The 15392-nt window shown below is 43.7% G+C and overlaps 1 long non-coding RNA gene across 5 annotated transcripts in view; it reads left to right on the forward strand.

Moving 5' to 3' along the window:
- The window catches only part of LOC111090870, a 111685-nt gene extending 96682 nt beyond the window's left edge, over positions 1 to 15003 (forward strand). For 4 of the 5 annotated variants that reach the window (XR_005373081.1, XR_005373083.1, XR_005373082.1 and 1 more), the window contains 2 exons: positions 635 to 762; positions 12470 to 15003. This is a non-coding gene — a long non-coding RNA (uncharacterized LOC111090870). The remainder of the gene's footprint in view (positions 1 to 634; positions 763 to 12469) is intronic. The other variant, XR_005373080.1, reaches the window with a different exon arrangement.
- Positions 15004 to 15392: the final 389 nt, after the last annotated feature.

The following is a 15392-nucleotide window of genomic DNA, read 5'->3' on the forward strand; positions in this document are numbered from 1 at the left end:
CACCCCTTAGCTTGATGACCTACGTTACTGGCTAGCACAGAGTCATTTTTTAGTTTAACTCACGTCCGGTTAGGCACAAAGATATTTTTTAAGGCTACTTTGTGGGGGGTAAGAACACATCAGGGGTCACTCCAAATCCATTCCAAATCAGAGTCTTGCAGGCCAACCCCGCAGAGAGCCAGAAGGAGGAAATGACTCACTCTCTGGGCCCATTGCTCTCTTGTAAGTCATTAAACTCTCTCCCAGCACAGAGAGCCAGGGGCCATCACTGAGGTTCAGCTGCTACTTGAAATCAAATCCTACTTCCAACAGCACCATTTCCCTCCACCTTCCAGAGGAAGGCCATGCCTTCATGATATGTCTCTGCACTGGGCCACTCTGGGGTTGGTTAAAAATTTGGCTGAAACAGCATTGCTATCCTATTACCTTCCTGTGATAACCCCTGGAATGTCAGTTGTTGAAATCAGGTAGGTCTAGTAAGGCTTTGGTAAATCACACGTTGTCCCCAACTTACAACTCTTTAGCTCTACTGTTTTCCAGCAAAATGGTAGATTAAGTCAGAAATGTACAAGCATGATACATTATCCCTCATTGGCCCAAATTTATGAAATTCATTTACTTATTTATCTCACAGTCCATCCATAGTCATTCAAAAATACTTAAGTGCCCAACCTGCTGGACGAAGGGAGGCCTAGGGGACAGACATGCAGAAGATGTACTTCTCCTCACTGATGGGCTGACTGGATGGTAGCAGAGAGACTGGTGAGTAAACCTATGTAATTATGTGGCACCATGATCTGGGTCTTAAGAAGCATGGCACAGTGACATCGTGTGGGTGGTCAGTGCCACCTGCAGGCATCAGGAAGGCTTCTGAGACTGGATGAGCAGGTATTTCCAGGCCTATAAGTGGGCAAAGGCACAGAGGCAGTCGGTGCTCTTTAGAGATTTCATGCTCCTGTCTTTGTTCTGCCTACAGTTCCTTACCCCAGCAGTAAGGAAATGTCTGGCACATGGGTTAGGCACCCACTATATTCCCATTGGGGAATTTATGAATAGATTAATGCTGATGAGTAATTAAAGAGAGGAAAGGTATAGAGGGAGGCAGTAAATCAAAGAAAGTTGAGGCAATTGCAGACAAGGATGAGCAGACCTACAGTATGCAGATGGCAGCTCCGAGAGCCCTCATCCAGGCCAGACATCATGCAGGACCACAAAAGTGGAGTGGAGTTTGGATGACAAGGGACTTCCAGCCTTCCAAACCAGACTTCTGGACGGGCACACAAGATGGAACCTATTTATCATCTCCATTTGTGGACTTTTTTGAAGAGAAACTTGACAATAAAGAGTAAAATAAAGAAATACCCATAATGTATTAGATACAGGGCTAATTTCTCCATTAAAAAAAAAATCTCTGATTGTACTTGGAGAAAGAATGTGAGAGAGTCAGAGCATCTCATATATGACAGTAATAAGAGAAACTGATATTTCTAGAATGCCTATGATTTTTTTTCGATGTGGTGTTTGTTTCTACATTCAACAAGTGATTTTGGTTGTCTGTGATGTGCTGGGCTCCCTGAGGGCATCATGGGGTTTGTGGAATTGTGAAGATAAAAAGGCTGTGGGAATAGAGAGGGAAGGAAGGATGAGGACCTTCCAAAGCGAGCATTTAAGAAAGCTCTAGAGGAACTGAACTTGAAAAAATGGGTAATATTTATAATGAAGGAAATGGTGTAGAAATGACATTTTAGTGAGAAAGAGAAAAAAGACCTGGGAATAAAAATTGGGGGAGGGGGAGTAAGAATTCCAGGGAAGAGTTTAGTATGTTCAGAACATGCACTATGCTAAGTGTATCCTGGGTATTAATTAACAACTCCTCTCATAATTACATGTGGTATTAATCAGTACAAGGTGATGATATGCTCATATTTTCATACCTTGGGGCTCTGAGGAAAACAAGTGACATTTTTAGGACACAGAGGTTGGGAGAATAACTCAGTCATGACTTCTGTTTGGTCCTGGGAGAAAAGTTCAAACCACTGGCTCAGCCGGGAGCTGTCCCTCCATCTCTGGGCAGGAAGGAGTTACTGGCAGGCTTTCAACCTCAAAGGATTGCTGTAATTAGTAGATAAAAGTATATAAACACCTAAAACAAAGCCAGGAGCACGATGTGTACTTGGCACACAGAAACTGGGGATTTGTGACCAGTAAAGGAGTGTTTCTAACCTTATAGGGGCATCAGGATCACCTGGAAGCTTCTTAAATCAGAGCACTGGGCACAGCCCCAGGTTTCTGATTCAGAAGCTCTGGGGAGGGTCCAAGCATTCACATCCTCAGATGATGCTGTGGAGACCCCAGCACTGGGCCATCCTGCCTTTCTCTGCTATGTCACTTCACACACCCACTCTGAGCTTTTGCTTCTTCCTGCCAGGGGCCTCTCAAGCAACTCTTGTCTCAGAGACAGGAAGCTGATAAACTCAGCCAAGGAAGGGTTTTAGATAACTCATTAATTTACTATCTATTGCTTAATATAAATGAGAAAAAGTCCAAAGGTAGACATTATCTTGGGCACTTCAGGTCATGAAGGGTTAAAAATATTTAGAGAAAGGGAGGGTTCATAATACTTCTAAACTCATACCTCTCTCATTCATTGGTGAGGTGACTTTGGAAATCTCAGAATCTCTTGGCTAATGAAATATAGTCAGATATTTCTACATAGCTTAGAGGTCACTGCCTTCGGTTGGCCCAGGAATACCAGAGAATTCAAGTTCCTTTTTCATCTGTTTCTCCCTCTTCCCTCTGTACAACATTCCCTACCTCATTACATAGAAACGTGCTACCCTGAGAACCCCAAGATGGCTCTGACTGACCCTTCTGCAATAGACAGAGCATCATTTCATCTGACATCCAACCAGTATAGACAAGGTGGCAGTGGTGTCCGTTCAAATACTTTCTTCGAACTTTGATGTTTTGTTTTAAATGTCTTCACGTCAGAGTTCAAGGACAGAGAACCCTGGCCCAACTCTGTCACTCAAAGATCGTGAGATTGCCAAGTGGAGGTTTCGAAAAGAAGCTGAGCTTTTCTAGGAAACCACCAGTGTTCCAGCAAAAGCCATAGCATAATGAGAACTTCTGTGGGGGAACTGGAAAGCACCAGCTATGGAAAGAAAAGGCAGTATGTGGGCTGGACATCTAAATAATTCCGTGCCCCTTACCCAACTTGCACTTCCAGTGTAAATAAGCAAACCTGTGTGGGAGGATTTCTGTCTTCCTGTCAGCAGAGATAAGGAGCCACATCAGTTGGGAGAGCCCCCTGGAAGCACCGGAAACACAGCTTCCAAACATCACTGGCCTGTCGAATCTGCAGTGAACAGCACCCCAACCAACCCCTTCTGGCTGGCAGGACCACAGCAGCCGAGCCCACAAGGTGCACATAGCTGCTTCTTGACAACTGACCTTGTAGACCTCATTTCCATTCAACCCAGCGGGTCTTCCCTGACATGTGCTCATGAATATTATTAGGTAAAGGGAACCGATATTTATTGAGTGCCTTCTGTGTACTAGACTTTGTGCTAAGTGCTTCACGAATAATATCTCATTTGATCCTCACAGCAACCCTGGGGAAATGCATAGCCTACATTAACAAATGTGGGAATAGAGGCTTATCCAAGGTTGAACCACTTGTTTAACATTCGTGATATGACAGGATTCAATCCTGGTCTGTTTGAGGTCCAACTATTGCTTTCACCAAAAAAAACTGTGTGTGTGTGTGTGTGTGTGTGTGTGTGTGTGTGTATGTTTATGGTAAAGCACAGAATTTACCATCTTAACCATTTTTAAGCATACAGTTGAGTGTTAAGTACATTCACCCTGTTGGTGAATGTACAATCCTGTACAACCCACCTCCAGAACTTGTTCATCTTGCAAAACTAAAACTCTATACCCAGTAAATATCAATACCCCATTCTCCCTCCCCACAGCCCCTGGCAGCCACCCTTCCACTCCCTACTTCTATGAATTTGACTACTCTAGATACCTCATACAAGTGGAATCACACAGTATTTATCTTTTTGTGACTGGCTTATTCCCTTCCTATAACATCCTCAGGGTTCATCCTTGCTGTAGCATTTGTCAAGTTGTCCCTCATTTTTAAGGCTGAACAATATTCCATTGTATGTACATATATCACATTTTATTTATCCATTCACCTATCCATGGAAGCTTGCATTGCTTCCATCTTTTGGCTGCAATGAATAATGCTGCTATGAACATGAGTGTGTAGCTATCTCTTTGAGACTCTGCTCTAAATTCTCCTGGATATATATCACGGTGGAATAGTTGGATCACTTGATACTTCTATTTTTAAGTTTTTGAGGAACCAACATTACTGTTTTTCACAGAGGCTGCACCATTTCACCTTCTCACCAACAGTGCACAAATTTCCAATTTCTCCACATCTTTGCCAACACGTTTCTTTTTTTTGGCCAATACTTACTTTTTCAAAAAAGATTTTATTTATTCATGAGAGCACAGAGAGAGACAGAGACACAGGCAGAGAGAGAAGGAGGCTCCCCACAAGGAGCCCAATGCGGGGCTGGATTCTGGGACTACAGGATCACACCCTGAGCCAAAGGCCAACGCTCAACCACTAAGCCACCCAGGCTCCCCAATACTTGTATTTTTGTTTCTGTGGTGGTAGCCCTTCTAATGAGTATAAAGTAGCATCCCATTGTGGTTTTGATTTGCATTTCCCTATGATTAGTAATCTTGAGCATCTTTTTCATAATGCTTGTTGTATGTCATCATTGGAGAAATGTCTCCTCAAATCCTTTACCTGGTTTTGAATCAATTTATTTTTGTTGTTGTTTAGTTGTAGGAGTTCTTCATATTCTAGATATTAATCCTTTATCAGATATATGATTTTCAAATATTTCTTCCCATCCCCTAGATTGCCTTTTTCACTCTGTTGGTTGTGTCCTTTGATGCACAGAAGTTTTTAATTTTGATGTAGTCCAATTTAATTTTTTACTTTATTTATTGTGCTTTTTATGTCATACCAAGAAATCACTGTCAAATCCAGTGTCATGAAGCTTTTCCCTCATGTTTTCTCCTCAGAGTTTTGTGGTTTTAGGTCTTATATTTAGGTCTTTAATCCACTTTCAGTTAATTTTTGAATATGGTGTTAAGTCTTTAGCTCTTTTCCTTATGCCTATTCAGTTTTCCCAGCACCAGTTATTGAGAAGTCTATCCTTCCCTATCAGATGATCATGGCACCCTTGTCAAAAATCATTTGACCATATATGCAAGGAATTACTTCTAGGCTCTATTCCATTGGTCTGTGTCTGTCTTTTTTTTTTTTTTTTTTAAGATTTATTTATTCATGAGAGACAGAGGGAGAGAGGTAGAGGGATAGATAGAGGGAGAAGCAGGCTCCCTGTGGGGAGCCTGATGAGGGACTCAATCCTGGGACCCCAGGATCACAATTTGAGCCAAAGGCAGACACTCCACCCCTGAGTCACCCAGGTTCCCTGTGTCTCTCTTTATGCCAGTACCACACTATTTTGATTACTATAGCTTTGTAATAAATTTTGAAGTCAGGAAGTGTGAGACCTCCAATTCCATTCTTCCTCAAGACTGCTTTAGCTGTCTAAAGATCTCTTTTGAAGGGGAAATTCTAAATAATAATCATAAAGAAGACTATTGAAGTCCAGAAATGGAATGGAGTTCTTAAACACACAAAACTGTTTGGATTGCCTACAAACAATCAGTGTAGATGCCAGAATAGTTCTTTTTATAAGAACTTTAAAATGTCTGCCCTCTCCTTTGTAAGTTGGGTCAGTGGACTTAGAATTAGGCCTGTATCGCCTCCTGTCTCCTCTGTAATCACCTAGCCACTCAGGGTCCTGGCCAATGTCGTGGTTAGATGAGCTCCTCTAGATGGGAAGTTGTGCTGTCTTCACAGCCTTGAAATCAGGAGTCCTAGAGCAACAGGGCAGTAAACAGAGTGAGATTTATAGAAGCCCCACAGAGGTTGAGACCCTTCAGAAAGGGGAGTTTCCAGTTTTTATTTTAGTGGCAGAGGGTTAGAGCTTGGCAGAACAAAAACACCAAATTCACAGGAAATACCTCTTTTAATCGAAGGCACTGTGGCTGAATATGTGGAGTGGATGTGGAAAACTTTTTTCCCTTTCTTGAAAAAAAATATAATCAACAAGAAATATGAGAAAAGACAATATTGCTAGCACATTGGAAGAGAGTGGCGAGAGGTCCATGGGAGTCTGGAGACCAGTCAGAATGCCACAGCCAAGAAAACGTGAGCAAAAAGACAAGAATACAAGTGATGAGAGTAAAAGAAACCCAGGTGGCGAGTGACTGCAGAGATTTTCTCAGCACCCCATTGCTAGCCCTGGATTGTCCTAACACCCCAGAAGCTTTCCTTAGGTAGTGTGAGCAAAGGGTGGGGAGCAGGGGAAGGAGTCCTCATTCCTCTTACTCCTCTCTGTGACTCTGCCCACGCCCTGGAGCTCTTTCCTTCTCAAATATTCCCTAATCATCACCACAGTGGCCTTTGCTTCCAAGAAATCTTTGGGTTTTAAATTAACCCTCCCAGGATGCCTGGGTGGCTCAGTGGTTGAGTGTCTGCCTTTGGCTCAGGGCGTAATCCCCAGGTCCTGGGATCGAGTCCTACATCAGGCTCCCCGTAGGGAGCCTGTTTCTCCCTCAGCCTATGTCTCTGCCTCTCTTTCTCTGTGTCTCTCATGAATAAATAAATAAAATCTTAAAAATAAAAAATTAACCGTCTCCATCTAAACCCCCCAATTCCTCCCACCTCAACCCTTAACAAACCCTGTACATGCACGTGTGCACACACCCACGCACATATGTCCATGTGCACACACTGGATTATCTTTTTTTTCCTGCCTTGAGGCTGTTTCATGAGTGCCAGCTCCTGAGGGCTTGTCGTCCCTCACACAGGGGATTCTGAGAGATTGGCCTTCGGTGGCAAACACTTGTTAGAGAGGTAGCCTTGTGACACCTTCCCTTGGACAGAATAGGTAATTAGGGGACTTTGAATGAGAAAAGGGGTCTCTAGTGGAGAAAGAGTTGCCAACAGAATAGTTAGTAAAATTACAAGGGCAAAACAAGGTAATAAAACATATATAAAAGAAATAAAACAATAATTATGATTTGTAGAGCACTTTCTATTCACCAGGCTCTACCTTACAGAGAGTAAACATGTATTCTCCATGGAGAATGTTACATGGAGTATAACATGTATTTTCTTGGTTAATTCTGATAATTACACCATGAAGCAAATGTCAGTCCCATCTTCAGTTTGCTCATGCCGAAACTCAAAAGAAGGGAGATGAAGGTCCATGTGTTCTCCTTTGCAAAAACTCTGAGACTGGGTCTGAGAGGCAGAGATCTGGCCTCCTTTAATCAATCTGTTCTCCTTCTGTGTGTAGACCCATCATTCAGGAATGTCAGTCTGGGTTTATAAAGCAGTCGCCCAGTACAGTGATCCCCCAATGTCAAGAGGCAATTCATCACCTCCCCTTTCTGAAGAGTCCTAGAAATGTCCTCTCCAACATTGGCCATAGAAGAGTCAGGTACAGTACTAGTGAGTAAAATATGGCTATTTGGTCTATTTAGAGCAGCATCTATCCCATGTGTGAACAGGAATAGACCTGTGGAGTATACCCTGAACATCAGAAATGAGAGGCTTCATTGGAACTTTCAGCCACGGTCCCATTTTTGAGGGTTAGCTTCTCAGGGCCTCTGTTTGCTGCCTGCAGAATGGCGGGGGTTGTGGGGGGAATAAGGGAAATGGACCCACACACAGAAGGCATCAGTGAAAAGTCTCAAGAGAGTCTTCACACAGCCCTGCAGCAACCCTCTGCTTGTACCCAACACCAAAAAGTAGAAGGAAGGGAAGAAGCCTCGCCTTCTGCCTGTCGCAGCAGCAAGTAGGCAGACATTCTGGTGACCTGAGCTGTCTCCATCGCAAGGTCTTCTCACACCCTTTCCCCACTCCCATAAGTCAAGGCTTTCTCAGGAAGAAAAATACAAGAAAGATAAGAAGACCCACCCATCCCTCCCCACTGCTTGTAGGGTGTGTATGTGTTATAAGATCATTCTTTGCCTTTCCTGTGTTGAGTGACCCAACAACATTCTCTCATAGCAACTGCACTTTTATATGGATTAAGAACCAAATGTTGAAAACACAACAGAAAAAGGAATCTTTTTGCAGTTTCCAATATCTGACCTGCCAAGAACCAGGAGCTTCAGGGAAGCTAAATCAATTACTTAAGAAGTTTCCATTTTTTCAGCTTTTCTCAAGAAAAGTTGGAGGGAAACTCTAATCTACCTTTCCAAAAAAAAAAAAAAAAAGGAAAAGAAAAAAGAAAAGTACATACCCAGCAGTGAACTGATAACTAAGGCATTTCCACAGTTTGCATGTTGGATGGGAAAGCCTGCCCAGAGATTTGCCAAGAACACCAAAGCTGCCTCCAGAAGGCTTCCTGGGGTTGCAGTTGAAGTAGGCCTTTTAATTAGTGAATTTATCCAGGTTACTTAAGAAAACCCAATTTTTTGGAACTCAGCACTTTGAAGCAAAAAGAGTCTAAGGACATGGACTTTACTATCTTTTTCCTAGAATCTTATTGAAAATTGTGTCTTATGTATTTTAAAAAGCTTTGTTCAACTTAAAGGAGTTCACCTAATATATGTTGAACACCTAAATTTGCCTGGTTCATTGAATGCCTGATGTGAGAATTCAGAGACTCGATGTGAACTCAGGAGATCACAAAGTAAAGGAAAAGACAGCATATGAACAGAGATCTATGGAAGTAAGGAATCCAGGCTTCAAGAAAGGACATGTCAGTGTGGAGGAAAAAGGTTCTGCCTCAGAGCATCAAGACAGACTAGAGAAGAGTGATGAAGAGAAGTGTTCCTGGTTGACCAGGTGAATAAGGCAACCCAGAGAGAGGGGGCTTCCTTTGTGTTTTGGATTTTACGTGTGTTATCTTAGTTCATCCACTCACATGCAAGTGGGTTTCAGATGCCCCAGAATTGTCTTTCCATTTTACAAGTAAGGAAACTGAGGCAACAAGAGACAAAGTTACTTGTCCATGGGTACAGCTCAGTAAAGCAGGGTTTGCTCAGGTGTCTAATTCATAGTCTGTGAGTTAGAATCAAGGTGTGCTTTAGCTTGAGGCAGAAAGGCTTTGGTCTGGGAGGAAGGTAATGAGTTCTGCTGTCCGTATGTCACAGTTGCAGTACATGTGGGAGTAGATTAGCTGGAAATCAGGGTCTGGAATTCGAAGAGAGTTTGGAGAGAGATTTGAGAGCAGATTGGTGAGAGTTGAGGTATGTGTGAGAGTAAATGAGATCGGCCTGGTGTGTGGTGAGAAAAATAGCTATAGATAAGATCCTAGGGTAATAGAAAGAGTCAGAAGATCGATAGTACAAATGGGGAATGTGGCTAAAGCAGCAGAAAGAGAGGTAAAATCATGGAAACCAAAAGAGAGGTGAGTTTTAAGGAATGAGCAGGGTCAGTAAATGCCATTAATGCTGCAAGAGCTTATACAGGAGAACAGTCAGTCGATTTGGTGGTTTGAATTTTCAGGGACCTTAGAGACAAGACTTTTAATCCTGAGGTCAAAAGACAGAGAAGAGCTTGACAAGGAAGAAAGTGAGGATGAGAAAGCAAAAAATGTCAGGAAAGCGGACTATCACTACAGGGAAAGAGTTAAGTCTTGAGCTTTTAAGGGACAAAATAAGGATTATCTTGCTCTGTTGCTTGGTGCATTTTAGGATGGTGGATTTTTAAGAATGTTTGCATGTAGAAGGCAGAATGTCAGTGGAAAACAAATGGTCCTGGGATAAGGTAGAGGCAGAAAGTTTAAGAAGGAACAGAACCCCAGAGGAAGATGTGTAGAAGTCAGCCTCGCAGAGGTAAGAGATGCTGCAGACAAATTGGAAGGTCACTCAGATGGGGAACAATCCCAATCCTTGTCCTCATGTTCTCTGTGAAATCCATGTCAGGAGTGTGTGTTGCACATGAAGCACATTATGGGGAGAGTGAGATGTGGAGCTATGGAGGAAAATAGAAACTAGCAAAGGTATTTGCAGGAATGAAGAAATGTGGTGGGAAGATGTCAGAGGCAGGTCAGATTGTAGGAAAAATAGGATGTGTGGTGGCTTGATATCAATGGAGGGGACAGTGACGTAGCAAGAAAAATGGGTTATAGTTGTGATGTTCCCACTGAAAACACTACATAATTAAGCACATGTTACATGATATCTGATATCCTCTGTAGATGAAGACAGGAAGACCCATGCTAAGAAAAAACAACTTAAGTGGATAATTTTTTCAGGAATTCTCTATAGTGCCTCTCTAAACTATGTGCCCAGGACTGTGCTTAATATATATGTGGGCTATTTGAATTTTCCCAGTATGAATAGTTGCTATTGCTCCCTCCAGTTCACAATAAGGAAACTTAGGGTAGTTAAGGTACTTGTCTAAGGCCATCAAGCAAATTTGTTAGACTCAAACTTAGAATCCAGGTCTATCAGTCTTGTAATTGTATGCTCTTAAATATTATGTTTCCTGCTGTAGAACATTTTCTTTTCTTTTTTTTTGTAGAACATTTTCTAACATAAATTGCTGCAAAAGGTTTGATAGATACAGACATTTTTTAGCAAGGGGCCTTGATCTGATTATCTTCTTAAGGAGGTAAAGATATGAGCTTCTCCATTCATCCATGCACGCATTTACCCATTTGTTTATTTTAGGTTTTTTTTTTTTTGAACATTTTGTTAAGCCATTTATTAATTGTTGTTTTTTAAGATTTTATTTATTTATTCATGAGAGAGACACACAGAGAGGCAGAGACATAGGCAGAGGGAGAAGCAGGCTCCCTGCGGGGAATCTGATGCGGGACTCAACCCTGGGACTCCAGGATCACGACCTGAGCCAAAGGCAGACGCTCAACCACTGAGCCACCTAGGTGCCCCTGTTTTACTTTTTTTTTTTTTTTTTTTTTTTGAGCATCCCTAATGAACTCAGCAACAGGCAAGTCAGCAAGGATCCTTGTGTGAAGGAGACCTGATTCCACCCTCAAGGAGCTTTCTGCCTCTGAAGAAACAGTCAGTCAACAAAAACATTGACTTATCTGTTGACAACAGTGTGAGAGAAGACCGTGTGGCCACCGAGGGGGACCGGGGTGAGGGGTTGCTCTTCCTGCAGGTCAAAAAAGATTCAGAGAGTAAGTGGCTGGGTCTGAGTTTAGGGGATGAGCAGGTGTTAGGTGGGCTCCCCATGGGACTGGGACTGGGAGCACAGGAGGCAGGGAGCAACCCCTGACATGAGGTAAAGCTTAGGGCATTGTAGGGCATGGAACAACAAAGAAGCCCGAGTGGCTAGAGTGAGTTCCCGAATAGCTACAAGCTGCCTTCTTCCTGACTTTTGATATATTAGCATGCCACCTGCATAATTATTTCAATGATATATTTGTTTAAATCGACTATTTAAAAATAATCTTGCTTCAAATTGAAGAATCCACAAAATTGCTCTTTTGCTCCATAGTTAATTATTTTTTCTAAGACATTAAAATTAAAAATATTCGTCTGAGTATCTCACAAATCCTCTGCCATGTGCATAACAGAGTGTGAATACCCTGGGCCAGAGCATAAAAGTGAGAATCTAACTGGTGTGTCTTAAGCCTCCAAGACTTGGGACCACTTGGGAGTATAAGGGAAACAGGGATCCTCTGCAGGGACCAGGGTGTGCACAAGCACACACACTCACACGTGGTATTTTGTATGTCATTTCAGAATGATAAGGGGGAGGGCCTGGAGGTTCCTGAATGAGAATTTAAGTCACCTCGTGTAGGACTAAACAGGCTGCATTGTGAGTGGTTGTATGAAAGCCTGAAAGAGCAAGCATGAATCCACCTGCTATTCATCTTATTTGGATTCCGTGAGGCCACCTGGTTGTACTAAATAGCCAGAGATAATTTTAGGAACCTTGTCATCTTAGCAATATGAAGACAGCAGCCATAAGAGGTCCAGGCTAAATGCAAATTAGTCTTGGCCTGTGTTGATTGGGTACGTCAGCCCTCCACTGACTGGCTGAAGGAACAGATTGAGCGAACTCAGCAGGCAGCTAGTGGCAAAAAAAAAAGAAAGCCACTGAGGAGCAGAACAGGGTCACTGCCCCCCCACCCCTCCGTTGCGCACGCACTGGCTTCACAGCCTGTCAGCTAGCCTGTGGGGCAGGGAGGTGGGGAGTCTGGCCAGACGGTGCCGAGAGGGTGTGGGGGGGCAGCTGGAGCCACCAACCAGGAGCAGATTCATGCTATTCAAGTTCTCAGCTCCATTGCTGAGGCTGGGGCCTCATTAAGTGCTGCCCTCCCTCACCCCTAGAGAGGGGGCCAGACAACAAGTAATGTTTGTCTTCTGTTGGCAGAACGATGCCACTTAGAGGGCCCTCTGCCTTCCTCTAAAGACCAGAAGAAGAGCAGACGGAAGGAAGGAAGAAGGAAATGAAGCAAGGTAGGATGGATGAACATGCTCAAGAATGTGGCTACTGCCTTAAACCTACCACTGTTCAAGCTCCAAACAAGTGACCAAGAGCACGTGTTAAATGGTGAGTAAATGAAAAGGTCAGCGTGTCCAGGGACCCAGTTAACCTCAGCTCGGTGCACAAGAAGGCCCAATTAATCCTCGTTAGCTCAGCTTCGGTGGGGTTATACGTGAGCAGCTCTGGGTGCTCCGGCTCCAGCCCGAGTTGTGTTCCTATACCACCAAGCCCTGCTGTGAATCTTGTTTTCTCAAGGCTCAGACTCAGCTTTAAACGCTCATTTGTTTCACCCAAGAAATAAAGAGCCTGTGGCCCAGAGGTGATGAAGTGTTCTTTCTAAATCTGTCTCATTTTTCTCTAAAATAAGAATTCTCCTGACCACACAGATGTTACATGACTCAAGACACACCGTACCCCATCTCCCTTGCATACTGACACATGGCCTCTTCTGAATTCTAGATGATCTGATTCTGGGTAAGGAGTTGGACCATGTCAACATAGCCTCATTTAAGTGCTTTAAGCAGAATGAGTAGTGTAATTAAATTGCTTATGCCTCTTGTGTTTTATTGGTTTAACAACCTATTATAATGAGTATGCTGTCGTTAAGCTACGCAATTTGATGCTAACATTCTAGCACTGTAAAGTATGAGGACAGCATCCACATGACCAAATCTCTGTGAAGACGGCAACTTTGATTTTGACAGTTTCATCCTTCTGTTCTGGTCTCCTTTCCATGTCAGTTTTCTTTTCCCAGGTCGTTTTTTCCACTTGGCACCCCTAGACTGCTTCCTACTCTTCTCTTCTTCAAAACCTTGTCCTCAGGTGGGGCTCAGTTCATTCAGGCAGAGCCAATCCAGCCCATTATAGGTCAGTGTTCTCTCAAGTCTGATCCCGGGACCCCCTGCAGCTGGAACATGTGGGTGCTTGTGGACAGTTCAAATTCCTTGGGCTCCACCAACTGAAGCACAGTTTCTCAGAGTGGGAAATAAAAATAAGCATTTTCATTAAGTTGCTCAGGTAACTCCAATGCATGTGCAAGTGTGTGTATTAACAGACACACGTAGACATCACTGAGATGAAGTGCTTGGCCTCTGGAAGGCTCTAAGAGAAGTTTTTAGACCCTACAGACCTAGAGGTTTAGGACAACTCTCTAAGAGCTGATCTAGGCTGGGACACATGAGACATACTTGGATGATGGAGTTCCCTGTATATGAGCTTCTCAGATCCAGGTATCGATGGCTCCTTCCACAGAAGGCCAGCAGAGAAGTAGCAAAATTTAAATGGCCATACCTCTCATCCAGAGGGCAGAAATGAAAGCTGGTATGTTAGGAGAGTAAAGAGAGAAAGCAATACTGGAAAGGGAGATAGCCTTAGGAAGGATGAATGGGGAACATGTTTGCACATATTGATCTGATTGCCTGAGGTCTGTGAACATGAATGTTATTCTGATGTCCTCATGGTGGCAGAAGTAATGGTGCCCAAGCCACCTCTAATTTGAGTGTTGAATGACCAAACATGGGTACCCTACTAGTTTCCTCAGCCCTGCACACATTGTACAAAACAGAAGCTCCTCCCCTCCCGCTGCCACACAATCAAATGCATTCACTGCAGGAGCCTGGAGATGAGGCCCTGTGTCATTTCAAAAGTGAATTCTATGTGGAGCATAGACCAGTCTACTGGGGCTGAACCAGTTTATTTTATCACCCAGTGAGACACCTGAAGGTAGACTCCACCAAGTTTTTAAAGTCCAAGCCTTCTTCTATCCTTCTGATCTGCCTTCCTTAGAATGTAGCCTCATCCTTATGGTGGTTGTACCCTGGCCTTCCCTCTGCATTCCAGGCAAAAGGAGAGAAAGGGAAGCAACAAGAAGGAAAGGCTCAATTTCTATAGGGAAAACCAAATGGTCCCAGAAATATTCTGCTTCTCACTGGTAAGAAATATCTGAGATGGCTACCTCCAATTGCAAGAGAATATCTTGCTTTTATCTTAAAAATGTGGAACACTGTCTCCTTGAACAAAATTGGGATTCTATTAGTAAAGAAGAAGAGACATACGGATACTGGATAAGTAATGGGCAGTGAGTGACCAGGCCTAGAGATGTGCCATTGGCTTATCTGGGGACGATGATATTTTTGCTAAATGTATTTGCTTGTCTTTACAGTGCGGTATGAGTAGCATTGACGCTAAGCTCCTCCTCTCTTCAAGTATTTCCTCTGCTTTTAACATGTGCCTCCGGCTTCTTGTGCCTAGTTTTAAGTCCATTCATTCATTCATTCATTCGTTGAGACCCCACTCGGGGTCAGGCACGGGGCCCCATGCTGTGGGCATGATGGAGTGAAGCTGACTTCTGCTGTCATGGAGCTGGCGTGCCAGCAGAGGGAGGAAGACACAAGAGCAGGTAAGTATAACACAGAGGAGTGGGGATCCCTGGGTGGCGCAGCGGTTTAGCGCCTGTCTTTGGCCCAGGGCGCGATCCTGGAGACCCCAGATCGAATCCCACGTCCGGCTCCCAGTGCATGGAGCCTGCTTCTCCCTCTGCCTGTGTCTCTGCCTCTCTCTCTGTGTGTGACTATCATAAATAAATAAAAATTAAAAAAAAAAAAAAAAGAAAAAACACAGAGGAGTGCTGTGATGAGGGAAGGAAGTGATGCAACCAGGCACATGATACGGCAGGGTGCCAAATCCACTGTGGGGATAGGGAGGCTGCTCGGGGAGTAATGAAGAAGGAAGGCAGTGGAGACGAGTGGGCAGGCTATTCAAGGAAGAATGGCCAACACCTTCCAAAGGATTGGGGGCAGGGGGGGAAGAG

This window comes from Canis lupus, chromosome 18 (assembly GCF_011100685.1).
Source record: "Canis lupus familiaris isolate Mischka breed German Shepherd chromosome 18, alternate assembly UU_Cfam_GSD_1.0, whole genome shotgun sequence".
Lineage (NCBI taxonomy): Eukaryota > Metazoa > Chordata > Mammalia > Carnivora > Canidae > Canis > Canis lupus.